Here is a 27,399-nt window from a genome sequence, read left to right as displayed (position 1 = left end):
AATATGAACATATTAAAGTCATCAAACCAGGTTAGATTGGCTTAAAGATGGTGGAGTGAAAGGTGAAACAGAAACCTCCTCTCAAAACCACATATAATATGAAAACATAGCAAATACAATTAATCCATAAAGAGCAACAAGAAAGAAGACTGCAACAGACTGCCTACATCTGGGGAAAAGAGGAGACCTCACAGAAAAGGGTAAAGTACCAAAGCAGCAATCCGGTGTGACCTAAACCCCTCCCCCACCCCAGCTCACCAGAGGAAAGAAGAGAAATGGAGTCAAGAGGAGGTAGAGGCCTAGAACTGCTGAACACCCAGCCCAGGAGATTTATTCCAAGAGCATGAACCTACATTACATGGTGATCTGGAGATTAGTGGGGTTGGAATGCTAAGACAGGTGGAATACTTGGAGAGACAGAGATTCCAGCCACTTGTGGAGAACAGGTACTCATAACCAGCTACTCTAAGATAAAAGAAAGGCAGGCACTTTGAGACACTTTCCAACAGCGAGAGGGCTGCTAAAGGAGCAAGGATTGCACAGAGCTTGCTGCTCAGGAGAAAGGACAGGTGGACAAAAGTTGTCTGACTACACTCAGTCCAGCAGGTTGGGAACTTTCAGGAGCTTCAGGTGCTCCATATTCCTGGCTAGCAATGTAGATCTGAGGCCCCCAACTACACTACACAGCCTGAGGCTCCTTCCATCCAGCCAGCACAGGTTCACAAATCTGCTGCCCCCACCACTGTGCAAGAACAGAAACAGGGTGGCCCTGCTACAAGGGCATAGCATGGAGACTCCTCCCTGCATGCTTGGCCAACTGGCCCTGGAAGTGGAGGAAGGTACTGCAGCCAGGATGCAGGAAAGACCTCTTTCTTCCCAGCAGACATGAGTAGTGCTAGCCTGTGACCCCCTTCATAGTTCCAGAAGCAGAGCAGCTCCAGAGAGTAGAGCTTCTGGGCACTAGAGGGCACCACCTACACCAAGTTATTATTACAAATATAAAACATCAAAAGAATCTGCTACAAACAAAAATCCCATAAACACCAGAAAGAGGGTCAAGGGAAACTGAACTCACCAATCTTCCTGAAAAAGATTTCAAAATAAAAATCATAAACATGTACATGGAGCTATAGAAAAATATTCAAGAATTCAGGGAGGAATTCAGAAATGAGATACAAAAGTTGAACAATACAGTATCTGAAATAAAACATACAATGGAGGGATTTAAAAGCAGATTAGATAAGTAGAGGAGACAGTAAATGAAATAGAAATTACAGAACAGGAATACAAAGAAGCTGAGGCACAGAGAAAAAGGATCTCTAGGAATGAAAAATTATTAAAAGAACTGTGTGTCTAATCTAAACAGAACAATATTTGCTTTATAGGGGTACCAGAAGAAGAGAGAGAAAAATGGATATAAAGTGTCATTGAGGAGGTAACTGCTGAAAACTTCCTCAGTCTGGGGAAGGAGATGGTCTCTCAGGCCATGAAAGTGCACAGATCATCCCCTAACACAAAGGACCTAAGGAAGACAATGCCAAGACACTAAAAACTAAAATGGCAAACATCAAGGATAGGGACAGAATATTAAAAGCAGCCAGAGAGGGAAAAAAGATCACCTACAAAGGAAAACCCATCAGGACATCATCAGACTTCTCAACAGAAACCTTACAGGCCAGAAGGAAGTGGCATGATATATTTAATGCAATGAAACAGAAGGGGCTCAAACTTAAAATACTCTACCCAGCAAGAATATCATTTAAATTCAAAGGATGGATTAAACAATTTCCACATAAGAAAAATTTGAGAGAATTTACCTCCCACAAACCATCTCTATTGTGTATTTTGGAGGGACTGCTATAGATGGAAATGTTCCTAAGGCTAAATAGCTGTTACCAGAGAAAATAAAATCACAGTAAAGAATGTAGACCAATTAATTACTAAGCAGATACAAAATTAAATCAACTACCCCCAAAGTCAGTCAAGGGTAGACAAAGAATACAGAAGATATCTAATATATAAAGAATGGAGGAGGAAGAAAAAGGAGGAAAAAAAAGGACCTTTAGATTGTGTTTGTAATACACTACTAACTGAGTTAAGTTAGACTATTAGATAGTAAAGAAGTTACCCTTGAACCTTTGGTAACCATGAACCTAAAGCCTGCAATGGCAATAAGTATATATCTATCAATAATCACCCTAAATGTAAATGGTCTGAATGCACCAATCAAAAGACACACAGTCACTGAATGAAAAAAAAAAACAAGACCCATCTACATGCTGCTTACAGGAGACACACTTCAAACCCAAAGGCATACACAGACTGGAAGTAAAGGGATGGAAAAAGATATTTCATGCAATTTATAGGGAGGAAAAAAGCCAGACTTGCAGTACTTGTATCAGACAAAACAGACTTCAAAACAAAGAAAGTAACAAGAGACAAACAAGGACATTACATAATGATAAAGGAATCAGTCTAACAAGAGGATATAACCATTATAAATATCTATATATCCAACATAGCAGTAACTACATATATGAAACAAATGCTAACAGAATTAAAGGTGAAAAAGAATGTAATACATTCATTTTAGGAGTCTTCAACACACCACTCACTCCAAAGGACATATCAACCAGACAGAAAATAAGGACACAGAGGCAATGAACCACACGATGGAACAGATGGACCTAACAGACATTTACAGAACACTCCACCCAAAAGCAGCAGGATACACATTCTTCTCAAGTGTACATGGAGCATTTTCAAGAATAGATCATATACTAGGCCACAAAAAGAGCCTCAGTAAATTCACAAGGATTGAAATTGTACCAACCAACTTCTCAGACCACAAAGGTATGAAATTATAAATAAATTATGCAAAGAACACAAAAAAGCCCACAACACATGGAGACTTAACAACATGGTCCTAAATAATCAATGGATCAATGACCAAATAAAAACAGAGATGAAGCAATATATGGAGATGAATGAAAACAATAACTCAACACCACAAAATCTGTGGGAGGCAGCAAAGGTCATTCTAAAAGGGAAGTATTTTGCAATATAGGCTTACCTCAGGAAAGAACAATCCCATATGAAAAATCTAAGCTCAAAATAAATGAAAGGAGAAAAAGAAGAGCAAATGAGGCCAAAAGTCAGTAGAAGGGGAGATATAATAAATATCACAGCAGAAATAAAATTGAGAAGAATAAAGCAATAGAAAAAAATCAATGGAATCAGGAGGTGGTTCTTCAAGAAAATAAACAAAATAGATAAACCCCTAGCCAAAATTATGAAGAAAAAAAGAGAGTTTACACACATAAACAGAATCAGAAATGAGAAAGGGAAAACTACTACGGACATCAAGAAATACAAAGAATTATTAAAGAATATGAAAAATTATGTGCTAATCAATTGGATAACCTAGAAGAAATGGGCATCTTTCTAGAAAATACAACCTTCCAAGGCTGACCCAGAAAAAACAAAATTTGAACAAATTACCACACATGAAAATGAATTAGTAATCATAAAACTACTAAGAACAAAACTCCTGGAACAGATGGCTTCATCTCTGAATTTTACCAAACACTTATTGAAACCCTAATACCTATCATCCTTAAAATTTTCCAAAAAGTAGATGAGGGAATACTCCCAAACTCATTCTATGAGACCAGCATCACTCTGATATCAAAAACCAGGCAAAGACATCACAAAAAAAAGGAAATTACAGGCTGATATACCTAATGAACATAGATGCATAAATACTCAACAAAAGATTAGCAAATTGAATTTAAAAATACATAAAAAAGATCATCCATCATGATCAACTGGGATCTAATCCAGGGATTCAAGGATGGTACAACATTCGAAAATCCATCAACATCATCTACCACATCAACAAAAAGAAGGACAATAACCACAGGATCATCTCCATAGAAGCTGAAAAAACATTAAACAAAATTCAACATACATTCATGATAAAAACTCTCAACAAAATGGGTATAGAGGGCAAGTGCCTCAACATAATAAAGGCCATATATGACAAACCCACAGCCAACTTCACCAACAGCGAGATGCTGAAAGCTTCTCCTTCAAGATCGGGAAAAAGACAAGGATGCCCACTCTCTCCACTTTTATTCTTCATAGTTCTGGAGGTCCTAGCCATGGCAATCAGAAAACACAAAGAATTAAAAAGCATCCAGATTGGTAAGGAAGAAGTTAAACTGTCACTGTTTGTAGATGATATGATATTATACATAAAAAACCCTAAAGAATTCACCCTAAAATTACTAGAACTAATAACTGAATTCAGCAAAGTTGCAGGATACAAAATCAATACATAAAAATCTGTTGCATTCCTATATACTAATGATGAGCTAGCAGAAAGAGAAATCAGGAAAACAATTCCATTCACAATTCCATCAAAAAGAAGAAAATACCTAGGAATAAACCTAACCAAGGAGATGAAAGGCCTAAACCCTGAAAAGTACAAGACACTCATGAGAGAAATTAAAAACACACCAATAAGTGGAAATACATCCTGTGCTCATGGATAGGAAAAATTAATATTGTCAAAATGGCTATCCTGCCTAAAGCAATCTACAGATTCAATACAATCTCTATCAAAATATCAACAGTATTTTTCAACAAACTAGAACAAATAGTTCTAAAATTCATATGAACTACAAAAGATCCAAAATAGCCAAAGAAATCCTGAGAAGGAAGAATAAAGCTGGGGGGATTACGGTCCCTGACTTCAAGCTCTACTACAAAGCCACAGTAATCAAAACAATTTGGCACTGGCACAAGAACAGACACAAAGATCACTGGAACAGACTAGAGAGCCCAGATATAAACCCAAGCATATATGGTCAACTAATATATGATAAAGGAGCCATGGATATACAATGGGGAAATGACAGCCTCTTCAACATCTTCTGTTGGCAAAACTGGAGAGCTACATTTAAAACAATGAAACTGGATCATTATGTAACCCCATACATAAAAGTAAACTTGAAATCGATCAAAGAACTGAATGTAAGTCATGAAACCATAAAACTCTTAGAAGAAAACACAGGCAAAACTCTCTGAATATGAATATGAGCAACTTTTTCCTGAACACATCTCCTCGGGCAAGGTAAATAAAAGCAAAAATGAACAAATGTGACTACATCAAACTAAAAAGCTTTTGTACAGCAAAGGACACCATCAATAGAACAACATGGCATCCTACAGTATGGGAGAATATATGTGAAGATCACATATCTGACAAGGGGCTAACATCCAAATATATAAGGAACTCACACACCTCATTACCTAAACAGCAAATAACCTGATTAAGAATGGGTGGAGGATATGAACAGATAATTCTCCAAAGAAGAAATTCAGATACCCAACAGGAACATGAAAAGATGTACTTCACATCACTAATCATCAGAGAAATGCAAATTTAAACCACAATGAGATATCACCTCACACCAGTTAGGATGGCCAACATCCAAAAGACAAGAATGCTGGCGAGAATGAGGAGAAAGGGAACCCTCCTACACTGCTGGTGGGAATGTAAATTAGTTCAACGATTGTGGAAAGCAATATGTAGGTTCCTCAAAAAACTAAAAATAGAAATAGCATTTGACCCAGGAATTCCACTCCTAGGAATTTACCCAAAGAAAACAAGATCCCAGATTCAGAAGGACATATGCACCCCTATGTTTATCGCAGCACTATTTACAATATTCAAGATATGGAAGCTACCTAAGGGTCCATCAGTAGACAAATGGATAAAGAAGTGGGACATATACACAATGCAATATTATTCAGTCATAAGAAGAAAACAAATCCTACCATTTGCAACAATGTGCGTGGAGGTAGAGGGTATCATGCTCAATGAATTAAGTCAGGTGGAGAAAGACAAGTACTAAACGATTTCCCTCATTTGTGGAGTATAACAATAAAGCAAAACTGAAGGAACAAAACAGCAGCAGACTCACAGAGTCCAAGAAGGGACTAGTGGTTACCAAAGGGGAATCAGAACTTCTGAAATTAGGGCTCTAAAACAGAAATTTTTAACAAGGATCCTAGGTAGCCTTACTGCTAAGAAGGTTTGAGAAACACTATCTTAGATAACTGATATCTATGCTGAGACATCCATTACAAGCAGGAGTTAATTCAACTCTTATTTACTTCTTCATTATAGACGTAATAACTAGAAACATGCATCAGAAAGCAGATCAGTGAATGTGATACATAGAGATAGCTTTGAATTAAATATAAATTATTGATTAACTTTTAGAACTATAATAAGTAACAATTTACTTATCAGCCCAGCACATAACCCATCACCACACAGAATATTAATAATTCAAACTAGCTGGGTTCAAACCTCAATTTTGCACCTTACTGGGCATGTCATTTTGAGAGAGTCACAAAACAACTCTGTGTATCAGTTTCCTCATTTGTAAAATGGGTTTAATAAAATAGTTTCTACCTATCCTACAGGTAGGATGAAGTAAATGGTGTAAGTACTGAAAACACCATCTGGCACATAAATGATGCATAGTTGTTAGGTGTTTCCATTAATTTCATTCTGTTTATTTGTTTTCTCTCTGAGCTTAACCTGGGCTCAGTACCAATTCCAGGTCAATTCCCATTGATTAGCATGCATTTCCCTGTTAATTTTCCTTTTGTCTTTTCTGGTGGTACATAATGAATGAAATAATGTCTTATTGAGGCAGGTGGGAGCAGGATCCGATCTTTACCCAAGAAGTGTCCAAAGAAGATAGCTGTTTCCCTTGGAGTGTTGGTTATGTCCTGACTTGCCACAGTCTTTGGGAGGGAACCAGTTCTGTTCTTGAGGTAATATATACCTAGAAATCTGATGGTTCATTTCATTCTCTCATAACAACAACAAAATAATTTCCTTCCTCTTCAGTGGCACCCTATGGATCCTTCTAAATAAAGTAACTGGAAGGGACAATTTGCCAAGAATATGAATATTAGGAAGTTGATATTTATCTTAGCAGAAGTGCTCAAATATACTGGGTACAATTAGCATTTCCTCCTTTTATCTACCCCAAGTCCCCAATTACTTGCATTTGACTACATCAACTTCTCTCGTTTAGCCTTCAGCAGTTTGTATTTATGGCTCTTATTAGATAGCTTATTGAAGTTTTATGCATTTTATGAATTTATTTTACTTCCACAAATTCTCTGTTAAAGGTCTTGAAAATAGGACCTGATCAGTTTACAATAACATCTTATACCCAACTCCTCTAAAACCATAAAATCAAAGTGCAATTAAATGAGTTTAAAATTATATATGTAGAACATTTAATGACCCCATCCAAGAGTATTTTGGATGCATTTTTATAATGTGCATTACTTTAAAAATTAAAACATTTTAGTTACTTAAAGATATTTTAAAGCTACACTTAAAATTATATTTAAGTTAAAATATCATTAAAAGTTAAGAGAATCACAAAGTCTCATCTGTCTCAAAAAGCCCAGTGGAAATAAATGTCTTCTTTACACTTAGCAATGCCTGATGGCATCTATATTGTTCAGAAGGAACAAAAACAAAGATTGAAACTCAATAAACATTGAAATTAGAGTTTTTCATTGATGCTAAATATTTTACAATCACCATAAGTATGTAGGAGTACAATTTTATGTTTTTTTTTTTAAATAATTCACAGAGGAAACTTCTTTAGTTGGGAGTGTTGATAGAAGTTCCCTAGAAAAGAGTTTGAAGCAATGGTATTGTTTTTCTGGAGAAGTGATCATTGAGCATTTCAGCTTGAAAGTACCTTGGTGAATATCGTATTAGTTAAGAAGTTAGAGTTGTAAGCTAAAAGTCCTAAAACATTCTGATTACTATCTTACCAACAGCATCAACATCATTCTATGTTATGCTGTTCAACTAATTTGAAATGCTTTTTTTACCTTTATTTGGAAAAGGGTAAAAGTAATGAGAAACTAAGATGGAAAGAGAGGGACAGAGAGACAGAAAATCAGTGATTTTCAAACACACAAAATGTTCTCAACATCATACCATCATACACAGGAGAAGCAACAACTTCATAATATAGTTGAAAAGATAAAACTTACAAGTTTAATGTAATGTATACCATTATGTACTAAAAAATTTGCTGCTCCTGAGATGCCATTAATCAGCAAAGAAAGAGCAGGAGATGAAAATGTAGATTGTTTCTACCTCTTGGCTATTGTGAATATCACTGAAATGAAAAAGGAAATGAAAATGTCTTTTCAAGATCTTGGCTTTCAATTTTTTGGGTAGATAGTGAGGAGTGGAATTGCTAAGATACATGGTTTTGCTTTTAATTTTTTGAGGAATCCCCACATTGTTTTCCATAGAAAATACATTTTGCATTCCCACCAACAGTGTACAAGGTTTCAGTTTCTCTACATCTTTACCAATACTTGTCTTTTGGCTTTTGATAATAGTTTTATAAGAGATGTGAGAGACAGTATCTCATTATGGCTTTGATTTGCATTTCCCTAATGATTAATGATTTTCAGCATCTTTTCACATGCTCATTGGCAGTTTTTAAATCTTCTTTGGAGGAATGTCTGTTCACGTCTTTAGACCATTTTTAAATTGTTGTTTGTTTTTGCTATGGAGTTGTAGGAGTTCCTTATGTATTTTAGAAATTCACCCTTATCAGATATATGGCTTGCAAATGTTTTCTCTTATTCCATAGGTTGCCTTTTCACTCTGTTATTTATTTCTTTTGTTGTACAGAAGCTTTTCAGTTTGATATAATCACACCTGTCTAATTTTACTTTTGTTGTTTGTGCTTTTGGTATCATATCCATGAAATCAGTGCTGAGGCTGATGCCAATGAGCTTTCTTGCTGTTTTCTTCTAGAGGTTTCATAGTTATAGTTCTTCCATTTAAGTACTTAATCCACTTAAAATCAATTTTGTGAGTAGTGTGAGATACAGGTACAATTTCATTCTTACGCATCTGAGTATCCAGCTTCCAAACAGCACTTATTAGAGACTATTCTTTCTCCACTGAGTACTCTTGGTTCCTTTGTCAAATATTAGTTGTCCATGTATGTGTTGTGTTTTTTTCCTGGGTTCTTGATTCTATTCTATGGTCTATATGTCTCATACAATTGTTTTGATAACTATAGCTTTGTCATATATTTCATTCTAAGAATTAATTCCAAACCTTCTCTTATACTTCCAAAAAACTGAACAGAAGGGATCACTTCCAAATACATTTAATGAGGACAGAGTTACTCTGATAACAATACCAAAACACCACAAGCAAAGAAAACTATAGGCCAATATCCCTGATGAAAATATATGTAAAAATCCTCAACAAAATCCTAGCAAACTAAATTCAAAAGCACATTGAAAAGCATCATGACCAAGTGGGATTTTTCCAGGGACACAGGGATAATTCAGCATGTGAAAATCAATTAATGTAATATACCACACCAACAGACAAAAATAACTTACCAAAGGACAAAAATCATCTGTTTCCAGTTTGAAAGGGTTCACCAAGTGCTTAGCACAATGAATGGGATGAGAAAACCAATGTGCATCTTTCTGCAGTTTCAGAATCTCAGAATAATGGAAATTCTAAACACTTTCACAGATTAGGAAAAAGAGTAGGAACTGAAATAGTATCAGACTTTATAGTCACAGCATTAAAGTCAGAGTAGGCTTTCAATCAACTGCTGAGTAACAAACCCCCCTAAAATTTAGTGCAAAGTAGTAACCATTTGATTAAGCCTATAAATTTATGGTAGGGTACAGCAGTGCTGGTCCTTCTCCACCCTAGATGACTGAGACCTCAGCCAGCAGGCTCAAACAGCTAAAAAGAGCTGCGATAGGTTGACTGGGGTCCGAGATCTGGGGCCTCAGTTTTTGTTGTTGGATGGTTTGTTTAGCTTTATTTGTCCAGTAACATCTCCTGGGATTGAAATCTTCAAAATTGCCTCTTCGCCGATGTCTGGGACCTGGGCTGTAATGGCTGGGCCAGCTGGTGGCTGCACAAGCATCTCTCTTTCCAAGCAATCTCTTCATATGGCTGCTTTATGGCATATGGGCCCCCTTATGGCAGTCTCAAAGCAATGCTTCCCTGGAGCAGGTTTTTCAGGAGGACTAAGTGGGAGCCCCAGGGTTGTAATGATATAGCTCCAGAATTAACAAAATTATTTTTTGCCATACTCTATTTGTCAGGTGAGTCATTAAGGTCAACAAGATTCAAGGAGAGAGTAATTAGACTGCACCTCTCAATAGAAGGATTAGCAAAGAATCTGCACTTGTATTTAATATACCATTTGAAATAAAATTATTTTTAGCTTAAATTTATACATTCAACTTAGCTTTGCATCAAGTGTGAAAATAGACACACCATACATTCAGTGACTTGGTATTTTGCTCTAAGACATCATTTCTCAGAAGAGCTGTTACCCACCAAAATAAAGGAAGTTTATCAATTAAGTGGAAGATACAGAACCTAGAAAACACCAGCTGTGAAACAAACCTAAAAACCAACAATTTCAGATTGCTACAGGTGATTTGAGAATCCTAATGAGTGGGTTCCAGGGAAATTTTTTTTTAAATATTAGGTATTAGATATGTTTGAATGTTTGGGGGAAAAATTGATCAACAGACATTGATAAATGCAGTGAAACTAATTACAGGCATACAGAATGTAATGAAACTGATCAAAATAACAGATACTAAGGAAAAATAAAACTTCCATTAAAAAGAGAATACAATTCTTTATCTGTAATAAACAATATATACACAGTCATAATAATGTATACAGTGAATATCCCAAAAGCACTTGGGATACATCTATTGAGAGAATGGGAGAAAGTAAGTGGGGATGAGGTGATATATAAGAATAATATATATTTATTTATTATTATAGTATTTTAAAAGGTACTGTAAAAACTTCATAAGAAAATTTTTTAAAATATCATTATAAATCTAATATTTTGAAATTCAGAAAGACATACTTAAACAACTAAAATAAATAGAGATAACCTCTGCGGAGGAGAACTGGGGAGTAAGAATTAGTAGAGAAGGATTTTCTGTATTTTGTTATAAGCATTTCGATTTCTAACACACACACACATACACAAATAGGAAAACGAGAGATACACTGACTCTGTAATTTTTTTCTGTTCTGGAGTTTTGACCATTTTTGACATATATATATAATAACTACAAAGAGAAAAACAGAAGATTTTGATAGAAATTGTCTCATAAATGATTTACTGTGTTGCCTAACCCAAAGAATGGTGATAGATTTCTATACATAATGGTCTTCTGACAGGAGTCAGAAGCATAAAATTAAAAATTAAATCCAGATTTAGATAGGAAAATTTGCATGTTAAAAGACAGACATGGAAAATAATATTTTGTATAATCTAGTCCTAGGGAACATCTCCTAAGCACATCAATGCCTCTTTTGCTGAAAAGACCAATGAATGATGAGTCCAGGATGTTGGCAGGTGAGAGAAGATTGTGTTCAGGAAACAAGACCCCATAAGACATTTGTGGGCATTATATGCTTCTGAGAAAATGGGACTGAAAAACCACTAAGTCATTGAAAAGACTTTTCAAATGTGTTAGAAAGAGAGAGAAAAAGAAAACAGAAGACAGAAACAAGTTACTACAAGTAAGCCGTGGGCTATGTGTGTTCATGATTTGATTCGCTTTATGCTGAATAATATTAATGGCTTGATGTGATATAATTAATGCTAAAATACAGTAATTATAAAGTGATTATAATTAAACCCAACAATTAAATTTATGAGGAAAAAATGAGATAAAGGAAATAACATGCATACTTCATTTATGAAAATATTACTTGATGAATAATTAATCACACACTTCAGAAATGATGGCGTTTTTAGGAAGTCTTCACACAGTTACCTGTCACAGCAGGAAAAAGGATGAGTCTCCAGCATGCATTCACCAAGCAACTGATTTTCCCTCTCAGTGCAGAGAATTCTTTACATGGGGCAAACAAACACAGAAATGAAAATCACACATGTCTGGCTGACCCCATTATTTATGCAGTAAATGCAAATCATGAGCTTCTTGCTCATAATTTGACTATTTCGTAACAATCACTACCATCTTGTGATCATGGACTATGTACTAGGTACTTTGTACACATTTTCTTAAATCGTTAGATCCCCTTAGAAATTCTTCAAGAGCTATTATTTCCTTCATATGATTTCCAGAAAGATATGAGGCAACAGAGAGCTTAGGTCACTTGCCCAAGGCCTCAGCAGGCGGTGGTGCAAAAGGATTTGCCCTTTGATCACCCTGATGCCGAAGCCTTTTTCTAACACCTCCTCCTGCCTCCCTTGCAGCCCTGGCCTCAGTGCTATTTACAATTCTTTCTAACCCACTTTCTAGATTCTCAGAGATAATGGACTGCCTATGACTTAAGTTGAAGTGGTGACTTTTGGCCACCTTACACCAGGGTCTCCTGACACTGACTGGTCTGAATCTGGAGCTGTAGGAGAACCAGGTGGGGTGGGATGGCAGCAGGAAGTGGGGTGATGGAACCACCTGTGGGTGGGCCAAGGCCAGCTGACTGCCTGCACCTTGGTTGGCCGATCCACCTCTTTGTCCCTGTGGGTATAATGTGCACACACCTTTATGTTTAATGGTCTCCTGTCTGGCTCTTAAAAACCAATTAAGACCTTTCATAAGAAAAACTTCCTTTGCCAAAACTTTTATTTGCTCACCACTTTTGGATGTTTTAACTCACACAAAGGGCATTCATTGGCCTTTCACAGATTCAGGGTTGGTTTTGGTTTTTTTGTTTCTTTGGTTTTGGGAAGCTTTTTTTTTAATGGTTCTGAAGTTTCTTGTTAAATTCTAAAATATATTTTAACACTGGATCTTGGACACAAGAGGTGTTGAAAATCCCCAGGAGCCAAACCAATGAAAGGAAGCTGACTGTTGCTGTTGACTTTCCCAGGGCCCTCTGATATTCACTGATACTCAGATTCAAGCCTGGAGAGAGCATCAGGTTCGATCCACTCAGTCACAGCCCTTTCACACGAACAGAGAGCACAGGAACTCTGGAAGGAGAATGAGGCCGAGGAAGAGGTGGCCGTGGGATGGAGTACACAGAGAGGAGAAGGGTATTTCCGCAAATTAAAGGGATGGCTTCATTCCCGGCACTGCACCACAGCTCAGGTTTAACTGGTCACCCTAATACCCTACATCTTCACTGCTGAGGGAAACCCATCTCAGGAAGAGAAGGAGTGAACAAGGGGAGGTTCCTTCTGGATAATCCAGACTTTTGAGTCAGGTTCCTGTCAGTAAGTGCTTTGCTCCTCACGGTGGGACACTGGGAACTTAGAAATGCTCAGATGAGAACTACAGGCAGACGGCAAAAATTCTATCAGAGAAACAGCGCAAGACAGCAAACAGGTTATTATGATGATTTTCACTGAACTGATCTTCGGATGAAGAATTTTAAGAATAAGCCACACAAAAAGAAAACAAAAACAGTGACAATGTAAGATCCTTGCATTTCTTTTACACAGGTGTTTACATAAGTACGTGTTTGCAGAGGCCTTGATAACTTGAGTATACTTTTAAGAGGATTTGAGATTCTTAATAAAAATTCTCCCCAAAATGTTGTAAGACAACTTACTAGATATTGAAGGGGAGGAAAGCCCCAAGTTGTATGGAACTCATCAAAATCCTTAGGGCTGACTTGTGAGCAACATGTCAAAAATGAGCTGAGGAATATTCCACGTGCCTTTCTTGGGCAGACGTTTGGGGTGGCTAATCCGTCCTTCATTTCTCAATCACTTTCTCTGTTCACTACCTTAAAAAATGAAGCTATAACAAATGAAAATATACATTTCCAACCTTCTTAGTATTTTGGAGGAAGAGGGAGAGGTGACAAGTTCTGGCTAATAGAACATAAACACCAACTTATTGTTTTTGCTTCTTCCTCTCAGTCCTTTTTCTGCTGGAATGTGCATGAGGCCTGAAGGCACAATGTGTATGAGGTCATTAGGAATCGACCTTAAGGTGACAAACATGAATCTGAAAAGCCGGTATACTTAGAACAATGTGGACAGAGAGAAAGATCCTTAAGAGCATCACTGAGAAGCTGTATCAGCTTTGCTCTGCTAACATCTGGACTCCCTTTTATTTGAGATAAGGAGTATTTTAAATGTTTAAGCCACTTCAGGAACAGCGAAGGTTTCTTTTCCTTGCAACTAAAGGGATTCCTAACCAATAGAAACTTTAAGGTATTAGAACTTACTCGCTGACATTAAGGTGATCTTTTCTCTTACACAAGAGAGGTGTTAATTAGTTTTAATTAAAAATAAATTTGTTTACTCTAAATAAAAATACACATCCCCTTTTTGCTCCTTATTTTCTTGTGTGTTGTCTTATTAGTATTGTACTGGTACCACCTCTAAAAGAAACTGAGAAGTATAAAGACTTTGCCAATAAATCAAACTTCGATTTTGGAGACTGGTTGGGAAGACAAATCCTTACCTGGTGGCAGAGATGAGAGAAGGAAGATTCCTAGAGGATAAAAATAATCTTGTGAGGGTGTTTATGAATCGGCTTTCGGTCTTCAGTCCATCACTGCTCTGTGAGCAGAGGCCCTCCCCCATTATAAGGCCTCTGGATCCAACTTTAATTTGATAAAGAATGAAGATGGGCTTCTTTGCATGAGTCTGTAAGGAGCTCAGAAGTAAAAATCCAACTCTTGATATACTTGAGGAGATACCAAGATACCTATATAACTTCTAAGAGGGATTATAAAACTAATACTTAGGAACAATGAGCACAATCAAGAATTTTGGTGAAATTCTTCTAAGTGGGGACTGAAAAGAGCCCAGAGTCTAGCATAGAGGACAAGCTCCAGTTTTCCAGAACAGAGCAGGGGGCTTCTCTCCTGCCAAACATTGAGTAAGTCCCATCTTGTAAGGTTGTGCCACCCTAGGTAGAAACCTTTCTCCTTCTTAAGTCCATTCATTCCTTAAGTATGACTTATACTCAAGAAACTTGTGATTGGGGATGATGCAAAAGGAATAAATTAGCTTATTTAATTTATTTTGATTCACACAGCAAGAAAAACTGATAGCTTGGTAATTACAAAGGAAAAGGGAAGAATGTGGTTTCTTAAAACATTTATTCATGTATTTCATAGTAAAAAAACAACCAGTCTTAATATGAAATATAAATCTCTTGTATGTCCAGCAGTGTGATGCAAAAAACTGCATTCTGAAGCGAGGTGATTTTATTCAACCACACTGCTGAATAGAAATCACAAATGTTAACTTTCTGTAACAAATATTAACAATTTCATAAAAAGATACTAGATTAATATTTTATCAAAAATGGAATGAGTAGTTTCTTCCACTATTTTTTTCAGCTAGGCAGAAATGTCTGACTTGACAATCAGTCTAAAAAAGATGTTTCACTGTATACTTTCTGTTTTTCTGAACTAACAACTAATTTTACTTATTGTAAAGAAATTACTGAGTAGGCGCCACTGAATAAGGTTGATTTTGAATTTCTCTGCAGTAACCTCCTCTTTTATTTTATTAGTATTAATAAAACCATGGTGCCTTGGATAATTCAATTTCAGATCATTTTCCACCTGGAGAGCTTTAGAAACTTTAAAATTTTTCTAATTTTGGAACATAAGCATTATTCCATTGGACAGGTGTTTTTGTACTTAATATAGTTTTGAAAAATAAATATTCTATGAAGGTACTCAAGGACAGGGAAGCATTAAAGTGTCTTCTCACACTTTTTTTGAGGAAAATGGAGCAATGACTTTTCTTAAAGGATTTCATAGTGAGTTTTTGCAAATTGCATCTAAAGTTCAACATGTCTTTGGGAATAATCATAATCTCTGCTGGAAATTACAAAATACAAACTTATTATACAATTAGCTTGTCTGTGTGGAATAAGACAAATTCCATTATCAGCAATTAACTTCTCTGGACTTCATTATATAAAATAAATCACCAGTTGGGTTCAAAATTTTTCATTCTATTGATAAACAACAATGTGCCTGAAAAGATTGACTGCACCTATAGGGAATTCACAAATGGCTCCAAAGGATGGGTATATGAGGCAAATTTGGAATATAAATACATAGATATTATCTCATGAACACACACACACAAACACATCTGTTCATAATAATGAATGACATTTGATGTACTATTTATAAATATCAGATACCCCAAAAAGCAGATACCAGGCATAAACTTATCTGGAGAAAGATACGGTTTATATAACAGTGTTATTGATGAATTAAGGCATAAACTCACGTGCAAATTCCTATCAAGAATGAAAATAACAGCAATCTTTAGGACTCTCTTACAATAAAAATAAGCTATCTAAAGGATGATATTTGGGCAAAAGCTTAAGGCTACAAATTTGATCATGTGATTAATATTTCTTAAATGATTCTTCTCTAGACCCAAAAAAAATGTAATATTTCCCAGATAAAGACATGTGTCTTTCAGATGGGCTCCTATACTGCCATCTGTGCCACAGACATAGATGCCTGCCTGACATAAACAGGAGATAACTGAGGTTAGTATGTTTCTAGCCTTTGTCTGGACAATCTTCTGAGATAGGACAGTCTTTGTTCCCTAAACCTCTGTAGGGCATTAGAGTTTCCTGTCCAATGACTCCCAGTGCTCAGATATTTCCTTTGCTATTATTTCTATTTAATTAAAAGAATAACTTTTACATAATTACAGATTAAAACTCAGATACATTTTCACATCTCAATTGAGTATTTTGTGTACTTTTGACAGTTCAATCTGAAATTTAATTCCCTTCCCCCACCATGAATTATGGAGCATATATTGCCACCTAGTGTCCTTCTGAAATACTTCTGCCAGGATCATGAAATAAAGCATGCTAAATCAAACAAAAGGGATGTAAAAATTTTGCAAGTAGGTATTTTGGATTTAAATAATGTATCAGAAAGCTTTTAGCTGAAACTCATAGAATGAATATTTCAAAGTGTCTTAAGATCAGTGTTTCCATCACTCAACTAAAAAACCCAGAGAGTTCCAGATTTGGCTAATTAGGAATCACAGTGATATCATTTATGACTGAATCAGCATCTTTAGCATATAGGTCTTAATTCTCAAGCATGTGCCCTCATAATCACAAAATGGCTGCCACTGTTCTATTCATAATATATTCACCTAACCATGTCTGAAATATGAAGGTAGGAAATCTCTATGTGTATCTCTTTTCAGGAGACCCTCCCATACCTCCATTGTACCTCCCATACCTCCCATACCTTCCCTCAGGACCCACTGGATGGATTAGATCATATGTTTTTGCCCTGAAACCAAGGAATCTTGAGAAAGCAAGGATACTATTTGACATTTTCAGCCTTTATATCGCAGACTTTTAGTAAAGGAAACTGGGTGCCAATCAACTGTGTTGAAAGCATATAATAATAAGAAAATAGGGAGAAACAATTTCAAGAAACTGTTGCATTTATAATGGTGCAAATGAGCTTTACTTTTCATATTCCAACAGTCTGTTGGCAGGGTCCTACACATATTACTGTGTTGCATGTACTACAGAAGTGGGAGTACTAAGGAAGAGAGAGATTCTAAATGTGGTAGACCTAGAAAGATCCCTTGGGAAACTTTTCCATGTCTTTTCTAAAACATTTAGCTAGGAATTGGAAATGACCCTGAAGGATTCTGAGGACATGAGTTAGTGAGATCCTGCAAAATGCAGAGTTAATAGCGACATATAATCCCCTCACTCCCCATTTCTCATTGGTACATGCTGATTAAACATATGGGAAACTCAGCATTGCAGGATGCCTTGAAATACAGTTCAGGATTTCCATGGCAGCTTTGCACAAGAGAGTTCTGAACTCCTGTGGTTTTATACTACGTATATCACATGGGAGACATCCAAAAAGAGAGGCTTGGAGCAGTGGCATTCAGACAGCCAGAGCATGTATCTGAAAAATGGTATGTGAGGAAATCAGCATGATTTCTATTGATGATTGGCATTAGCTTCTATCAGCTTCTGCTGGCATTAGCTTTCTATTAAAAATCAGCATTTTTTAAAACTAGGTGTTCTATATTTAAGATTTGAGTGTGACTGAAAGTGTGTTTATCTAAATTTCTTTTCTTTATTTATGCTTAACTCAGGGGACTGAGATATAGCTTGGGATAATTCAGAATTTGAAAAGGTACTCATGTACATTTTGACATAAAAAATTTACAGTATCATGCAATATCATTTTGAATGGAAAGAACAGTAATTAAGACAAATTCTCTCTTTTGATGTAGAAAGACATAGGCCTAGAGAAAAGCAATAACTTACTCGTTGTGTCCTAATGATACAGTAGAAAAGCAGGGTTTAAAATGTAGGTATCTGAATTACAATCCAGTACTTCCTTTCCATTATTTTATCTCTGAAATTGTAGAGATTATTGTTAAGATTTTGGGTTTCGGAGACAGATTTGCCTATGAATGCCAGATCTACCACTGAGTGACGGTTTGATCTAGAAAGAAAACTCAAGGTTTCTGAGCCTTGGGTCTATTATCTGTCAATGAGAATACAAACAGGAACTATCTTTCGGGAAATTTAAGAAAACAAAATACAAGATTTGACAGCATGGTGTTAGAAGCCCAATATAGTGATTCCAAATATTAGCCGGCATCCTACATTTTCAGGAGATGTGTGTGGCCCTTAGGGATCCTATGGGACTTTAGGGCCTGTATAATTTAATATTCAACTATTTTATTGAAATCATGTGGCTCAATATAAGAATAATTTTATTACTGTGACTATTGTGACTTGGGGCCAGACCAGCTGGGTTCCAACAAAGTGCTGCCATTTTCACTTTTACAGTCCATGTAAGCGACTCTGAGTGGTCATTTAACCTCTCTTTTCCTTCAGGCTCTGCAACTTTCAAATTACTATTATAAAGGCATCTCTCTCAGGGGGTTGCCGTGGGAATTAAATGAGCTGATATACATAAAGAGCTTAGTACAGTGCTTGGCAAACAGTAGGTCCTATTTAAGTGTTGTTTTTAACTTTTATGTGGTTAATTTTATAATTAATTGTGAAACCATCCCACTGACATCTTCATCCTAGCTCTTGAATGGGCATTCTGACCAGTTTCTATAAAAACAATTTTTTTTCACTGAAGTGCAATACCTCCTAGTCCTAGGAGCCTCCAGTCCCCACAACATACATCGTGTCATAGGCGAATGTTAATTCAGCATGATCTGTCCAGGGAAGTCCCATCCTCTATAACCTTTGAACTTCTGCTTGCAAGCACTGTCTGTCCAGGCTATATCAGATATATTGCTGCTTAGATCCCTCCTCCATAATCAGAAAATAAGAATAATCAAAAAAGCCTTGGATCAAAAAAGTACCCAGACTCCCATAAAACCTACATATCTCCTGCAGAAATGCAAACATCCTAAGACAAAGAGAGGCAGGTAGTTATGAAATGGCTCATATAAATATACAAGATAATATCAGAGAAAGAAAGGCTTAATCTTAAAGAAAACTAGAGATTCTAATCCTTCCATTTCAGAAGGCAGCTAAATATGTAGCCCTCTCTTTTTTTTTTTAGCTAGAGTAGCAATGCCTCACATTCTACATGCTCCTTTCTCCCACTTTAAAATGATGCATAAAATCCATTGTAAGCTAATTACTCATCTACTTTAGAAAGCGAAGCACTTCCTACAAGTTTTTCCAAGTTCTTGTCTGCCTGAAGGACAGTGTGATGGAGAGCAATATGGATGGTGGACCTCAGACAGCAAGAGACACTGCTGCCAGATGCGAGCAAACATGTTCCCATCTACGGCCACTGACATTCTCTGCTATGCTGTAGAATTTCTGTATCCAGGTTATTGTAAAGTCAAAGTTGATTGCCTCCTGATTTTCAGTACTTTGAAACTAAAACTACTTGAGGAATCCTTTCTTTCATGATCTTAGCAACAAATAAACATGGCCCAATACTTGTTTTTATAAATGAAATTTTATAGGACTACACTGTACTCGTTCATGACTGCTTTCCTGCTACAGTGACATAGCTGAATAATTGTGAAAAAGACTACATGGCATGAAAAGCCTAAAATATCTGTCTCCTTATAGAAAAAAATTGCTAGCTCCTATTTTAAATAGACTAGCATGTCTTATATTCTATATTCCATTTCATTCCAGAATTATATCCTGAGGGAATAGTGAATAGATCAACAAAGAAACAGACCCAGAGATGTTCACTGCAATGCTATACACAATAGCAACAAATTTGAAAACAATCTAAAGTACATCAAAAATAACTTTAATATATATATAATGTATACATTAGAAAGTATTATCAAAATAACTGAAAATTAACAAACTGTTATAAAAATAGATCTGTTCAGTTTGACGCAGAAAAACCTGAACAATGACAATGATAGTGATACCCCTAACTTTTGCAGAGTGATTAACATGAGCCAGGCCCTGTGCTAATCCCTGTTCATCTATTATTATCCTCAATTTATAGGTGAAAGTACTGAGGTTTGAAAGAGCTTATTTAAGTCACACAACTTAAAAGTAGTAGAGCTGAACAGAGATCTGCCTGTTTGCCCAACTCCAAAGAGAAACAGATTAAGAGAAAGAAAACAGGCACTCTGTTAATAGACTGTAGGTTATAAAAGAGCTGTGGACCACTTCAAAATACTTTCTATAGCTATAAAAATGACTGCAAAAGAACCTTGTTTTCCCGAACCACTTGGGAATTTGTTGCTGACCTGATGTCCCCACAACATTTTCAGTGTTATTCCTTTAAACAGGGACATTTTCCTACAGAAACACAATATAATGATCACTATTAAAGCTAGACATTAAGGTTGATAACATTATGCCATATAATTCTCAGGTATCAATTGTCCCACGAAATGACTTTAGAGCAAAAAGATCCCATTCAGAATCATTTGTATTTCACTGTAATGTCTCTTGCAGCCTTTGACGGTTTCCTCAGTCTTTCCTTGACTTCATAACTTGGATACTTTTGAAGATTTCAGGCCAGATATTTTGCAAAATGTCCCTAATGGGTTTGTCTGCTATTACCTCATGATTAGATAGATTGCAGACATTTTTGGTTCTGTTTTCTTCTTTTGTCATCTAATTGATTTCAATTTGTCCCATTGCTGATAATTCCACCTTACTATAACAAATGATGATGTTGATTAAGTGTGCTTCTCCACGAAGAAGTTAACTCTTTTTTTCATTTTGGTGAAGAGTTACTTTCAAACCATGCGAAGATTCTGTTCCTTTACAAAATTATTCATTCATTTATTTATATATATATGGCTGGACTCATGGCTTCCTCTTTTATGTAATAGGTTATAATATGTTACTATTACATAGTTCAATTTGGCTCAGAGAGCCCCCTCCTAACTGGCTTTTGTGTCTTTTTGACATGTCTTTATCATTCTTTGAACATTTCAATACCTTCTGGCACAAAAAGATATCCCTGATTCCTATCAGTGAATAATTCATTCAGAAAACAAGATCTGGACCTAAGGTGTGCTGATTTTTATTGTTATCTCACTGGTCCCAGACCCTCTCAATGAACAGATGCAAGGAATAAATGAATCAAACATACACACAAACACACACACACTCTCATGAAGTCAAAATGATACTTCAAATTCCAATCTACCAAAACTGAAGGGATTCCTTTCAGTTTCCTCCCTTTGATATTTGATCTCCCTTCTCTGACAGTGAGAAACAAGACTCCCATTATATTTATTTTGTTTCCCACCAATCTCCCTGTACATAACCAGTCTTTTCACCTCTTCCAATCCCCACTTTACACAACTTGGACTCCAACACATTATGCAGGGCCACTCCCAATAGGGAAGCTCTTATCCCTTACCCACTTGATATCCAACACTCCAAGCTGGGCTCCATCCACTACCCACCACATGCATATACATCATCCTCATCCGTCACCTCAGACTTCTTGGGCTGCACCACTGGCTTCCCTTCCCTTCCAGTACAGGTACTTATCGCATTCTGCCTAGCTTCATGGCTATCAGACTTAATTATTCATGAAGGAATGAGTAGGAAAAAAATGGAAAGAAATGGAATGAGAAAGGAAAAAAACAAAATAAAACTTAATACCACGCATTTGTATAATCGAAAGTAGGGAAGAACGAGTGGGGCAATATGCCCATGGAATAGAACCTCTCCAAGAGCTGAGAAAATGAGAATAATTTGGAACCATCTATCTAGAAATGAGAATGATGTGGCTGTGTTGTTAGATAGAGATGGTTGGGAAGAAGAGTTTCTGGACTTGAGCGAAAGAAAAATGTGTCTTGCACAAAGTAGGTCTTTAATAGCTTTGAATACACAAAACAGTGTCTCCCTTATTGATGCTCTCTGCATTACAGATATGGCATCTTGGATTTTCCAAGACAGTCACAGCTATAGATAATTTTATTCTTCTCAATTAGTCTTGTTCAATAAGGACAACTAAATCCACTGTTAAGGATCAGTAAACCTGTGTGTGTGTGTGTGTGTGTGTGTACGTGTATTTATACATCAGAACAAAATCTTTTGTCAGAACATATGACCCTATTTTTTTGTCTGGAAAATATGGTCATTATGACCGTATAATTTTGATTTGACAATTGACTTTTTGAAACGATTACATAAATATGAGGGAAATCTAATGATCCAACATTCTAAATTACTCAACATCTTCATCTAAATCCCACTTGCTGCTCTCTAGTCTCCTCCTGGCAAAAACACAAAGAGCCTGTGGCACTTTTATAGTACTTCATGTTATTGTGAAATAATAATAGCTTACTTCATATATTAGACTTTGTGCTAAGCATTTTACATATATGATGTCAAGCAGTGTATAGCTCTAGGATATAGATAGTTTCATCACAACTTATAAAACAAGAAACGATTTAGTCAGTTATGTAATCTTTTTTAATAGCGTGGCTTCTAAACAGCTGGGCAAGGACTCTTAATCTGGTCTGCCTGGCAGCAGTACACTTGCTCTAATCACCTTAGAACATGACCTCACCACTTCCGCATGCTGCCAGAAGAAGATAGGAATTTATAAATATTTTCTGCCATCAGGAAAAAGCACTAGAGGAAAGAAAGCAAGCCCTCCATGTGAAGCCTCCTAGGATATCCATTTATGTTGAAAGAGGATTTGCTGACACTCTTGCATTAGGATCTGGAGGCCTGGAAGCACAAGCATGTGTAGTGGTTAGAACGGGGCCCTGGCACTGAGTGGCTGGGCTCAAAGCCCGACTCAGCAACTTATTTCTCACCTTGAGCCAGTTACTGAGCTTCTCTGTGCTTCATTTTTCTCATCCACAAATGGGCATGGTAATTCAGATCTGCTTCCTTAGGACTAAATAAAATACTACAAAAAGCACTAAAGGCAGTGCCTGGCATAATGGTAAGCATAATTAATTTTCACTGTTGTTATTACAGTTGATGATGATGTTATTTCATAGCCTCTAGCCTTGCCTTACATCTGCTGCTTTATTCCTAAGCTTAATTAACATCAGTGCTAAAAGTTGAAACTTGAAGAATGACACTCCTTGACAAGAATAACCTATGCCTAATTATGATAGCCTATAAAATCTTAGTGCAGAGAACCAGTGAGGGCAGCTAATGTACAAAGGTACTGCGGACACTTCCTATGGGCCAGATGCTCTCCCAGGCATTGAAGATCCAACAGGAAATAATAAAGAGGTTCCTTGCCCTTGCTGAACTATCCATTTTGGTTGTTCTTACATGTGCTTCATGCCATGAATAACTAAAAGCAGACTGAAATACAGCTGTTCTCTGGCATATATTCTAGCTAGAGATATAAGAATCATGAGGACACAGCTAGCAAGTGATTAAATGATAAACTGCAGAACAGTGACTCTTAAGCACAATAGTTGGAGACAGATCAGCCCAAGACTGAGAGAGTGTCTGTGTGACTCTGGGTAGGCTTCACTGAAAAGAAACAAAAATATGAAATATTAAATGAGACAGTGTTCAGTCTGAAAACATGAGACACCAAAGAGAGCTGTCTTTGTTAGCATTACATTTTTGTTTGTTATGAAACAGTTCAGACATGGTGGGAGTGTCAACACACACAATGAACATCTGTATATCTATCTTCTAGTTGAAGAAATAAACATTTATTGATTGAAGCCTTCTGTAAATTCCTTCTCAAAAACTATGATTATCTATGAGCCTGATGAAATGCCAAATGGGCTATATCTTAACTTTTCCTGTCTTCATGGCTAGGCTTATTCCAGTACTTCAAGGGTATGAATGAAAAATCACTTAAAAATATGCTTTCTAGTGAAACAAAATGCCTTTAAATGAGCTAAAATGGTAGCTTTTTGTCTGCTTGAGATGGTTCTAAAGTTCAGAGGCAAAGGTCACCTACCTGATACCAGACAATATGCCAAGCACACTCACCACCTCTGGTTTATTTAATTTTCATCTTATAACTATCTTCCTGTAACAGATAAGGAAAACGCACTTAAACAGATCACTCTTGGGCACATGAGACCAGCTGTTTAAACTCAGTCCTCCTGATTGCAAGTCCCTGCTGTCTTTCCACCTGCCTGCCTCGGATGTGTTGGAAGCTTAGGCTTTGTAGGCATTCTTGATGGACTTCTAGAACCAACTTTATCCCACATGATCTTTAAGCCCTAATATCCACATCTGCAAAATAGAACTGATAATATCATCCATGTTTTAGGGTTGTTTAAAATATTAAATAAAATAATTCATCTGTAGTGTTTAGTACAGTGTCTGATGCATAGTAGTAGATGCTCAACACAAAGTAATTGCTACTGTTCTTTCTCATGGAAAAATAAAAGGTTATTTGAAAGCCTAAAAGCAAACTGCACAGTGCTGACCCTCAGAGTTTGCCTGGGAAGGGACATACTTGATGGAGGGAGCACTGGTTATCTTTAAGAGCTTGGCTGACCTATCTGCACACGTGTTTGACCCTCAGACCATTCTGTGATTACCGTGAACTGACCTCTGTCTTCATGGCTTCTCCTCATTTTACTGCAATAGCCAAGCATGTTCTCACCCTTTTCTCCACAGCCAGAACGGCACTGGGCTTCAAAATAACCTCCACTGGAATGTGGGAGAATGCTTTGACCCCATAGGGGAAGACTGAGTGAAGTAATGGGAGCGGCTTCATTAATGGCTTTGTCCCCAAGTTACAGACCTAACTGACAGGTCATTTTCTTTACCTCTTGTCAAAGAAGCAACACACATTACATTAAGAGGGGTAAGTTTGGGTTCTTGCTGTTTTCTGAAGGAATGCATTTAATGCCTCAGCTCAGGGAATTTTTTTAAAAGTACACTATTTTAGGGGAGCAAGTTGGTGATATCTCTGTTCCCCTAAAACAAAAACGATTACAAGGTAAAACAAACTATTTGAAAGTGGTATTTTTAAAGTCAAAAAGAAAAAAGAAGAGAAATAAAGTGGACTTTCCTGGCAGGCCAGAGCAATTTTAGTTGTCTCAAGTTTGCTGTAAAATAATGTGTTTGCAAAGAGCTCTGAGAGGGAAAGTTCTCCAGATTCAGATTTGAGGATTTTATTTGTTCTTCCCTGGAGGGAAGCCTGGTACGTTCTAAAGAATCAACGTGTTATAGTCTTTTGTAGACTCACCAATTCAGGCACCAATAAAAATATTTTTGAATCAACCCAGTGACATTTTTATAAGGAGCGTGAAAAATTCTATATTGAAAGAGCCAACTTCCACAAACCCCACAGGCCTTTCCTTCAGCCAAGAACAATATTGAAGTAAACAAGAGCACTTGACAGGACACGGCTTCAAGTGTTCTTTCATGTGGGAAGTACAAGAATATTTATCAACACATCTTTGACCTTTACCTCAGACACATTTTGATTTAATCTGTTTCATATTCTGAGTTTGCAAGAGACTTCTCTGAATTCTCCATCAAGACAGGTAGATGGAAACTTGTTGGCAAATGGAACTGACTGGCACCACAGGCTACTGCTGAACTCTTGAGTTTCCCCAAGAGAAAGCATTACTCTTGCACCTCAAGCGGAGAGTTGGTTGAGCTCCTGCATCCGGTGGCATGAAGAGAACCTCTCAGCATAGGCATGAAGGCCCATTTCCACACGATCCTGTATGCCAACCCACCTTTACCCCTCGCTGCCCTGTGCATGGTCCAGCTATACTGCAGACCTAAGTGTATAAAGTTCATGACACCCCAGGCCCCCTACAGACTCTTGTCTTCCCTAGATGTTCTTTCCCTCTCTTCCCTCACTTTACTACCAAGCCTTCCTACTTTTTTAAAGCTGGTTCTTTCTCAGCCTTCAGCCAAAATTTTACTTCTAGAGTGAAGATGCCCTTGTATTTCAATATATTTTAAACCCTCTGTTATTCTCTTTTGTTGTAGCCTATATAATTTCCAACAAATTTTTGATAGATGCTATATAAATACTCCTAGTGACAGGTAGCTGCTCACTACGCAAGTAGGCCTATTTCATTTTGACCATATTTCATCATTAGACATCTGATCTTCATCCAAAAAGGCCTGTCTATAGAAACAACATTTAAGCTGAAATTGTAGGATAAATTAACCAATTGAAAGGGTCTGTGTAAATTCCAAACAAAAAAAAAGAGCATATACTATTGTCCTGAGGTCAGAAACAACTCAGCACACTGGAAGAATCTGAGGAAGATTAATACTCCTGGAATGGAAGAAATGAGGCTGGAAAATTTACAAATATGTATTTTCCATATTAATTTTTTTCTTAATTCTATATAAAGAGACAGAAGAAAAATAATTTTTGTTTTTATTTTTTTTAAAGAAAAAGGCTCTATAATTTCATAGTGTCTAGAAGGGAAAAGGGCAATTATGAGCCAATCTTAGAAACCTCCCTAAATCCCATCTTTTTCACCAAGCCCATTGATTCTGCCTAGATTCAGGCCCTCATAACATCTTTACTGGTCTATGACTCCCCTCCTTCATAACTGATCTCCCAGCTTCCAATAGGTGTGATGTATATATGTGTCCCCTTCTCATTGCTAGTAAAATCATAAGATTTAGAGTTGGTCTCGAGTAAAATTCTGGATGTGCTGCTTAACAGCTTTGTGGCCATAGTGAGTTATTTATCTCCTTTCGCCCTTAGATCCATCATCAGTAAGAATAATGTTGTCTACTCTGTAGGGTAACTCTAGTCCATTTACTTTACAACATCCATAAAGTACCTACTACAGGGCTTAGATGTATAAGAGGAACATAATAAGCAGTTATTCTTGCAGTTTATTTTTGAAATTCTGTTATGAAAAGTGGTTTGTGTAGCTCCTCTGATAAGCA

The 27,399-nt window shown here is 36.7% G+C and overlaps 1 long non-coding RNA gene across 2 annotated transcripts in view; it reads right to left on the bottom strand.

Annotated features, from left to right (window-relative positions):
* LOC140850562 (uncharacterized) overlaps positions 1–27,399 on the bottom strand; it is a 188,934-nt gene that overhangs the window by 46,095 nt on the left and 115,440 nt on the right. The gene's annotated exons all lie outside the window — the stretch shown is intronic.

The sequence above is a fragment of the Manis javanica genome, chromosome 7, assembly GCF_040802235.1.
Source record: "Manis javanica isolate MJ-LG chromosome 7, MJ_LKY, whole genome shotgun sequence".
Lineage (NCBI taxonomy): Eukaryota > Metazoa > Chordata > Mammalia > Pholidota > Manidae > Manis > Manis javanica.
Note: the sequence above shows the minus strand (reverse complement) of the source record. Positions and strands in the feature narration are given on the sequence as shown.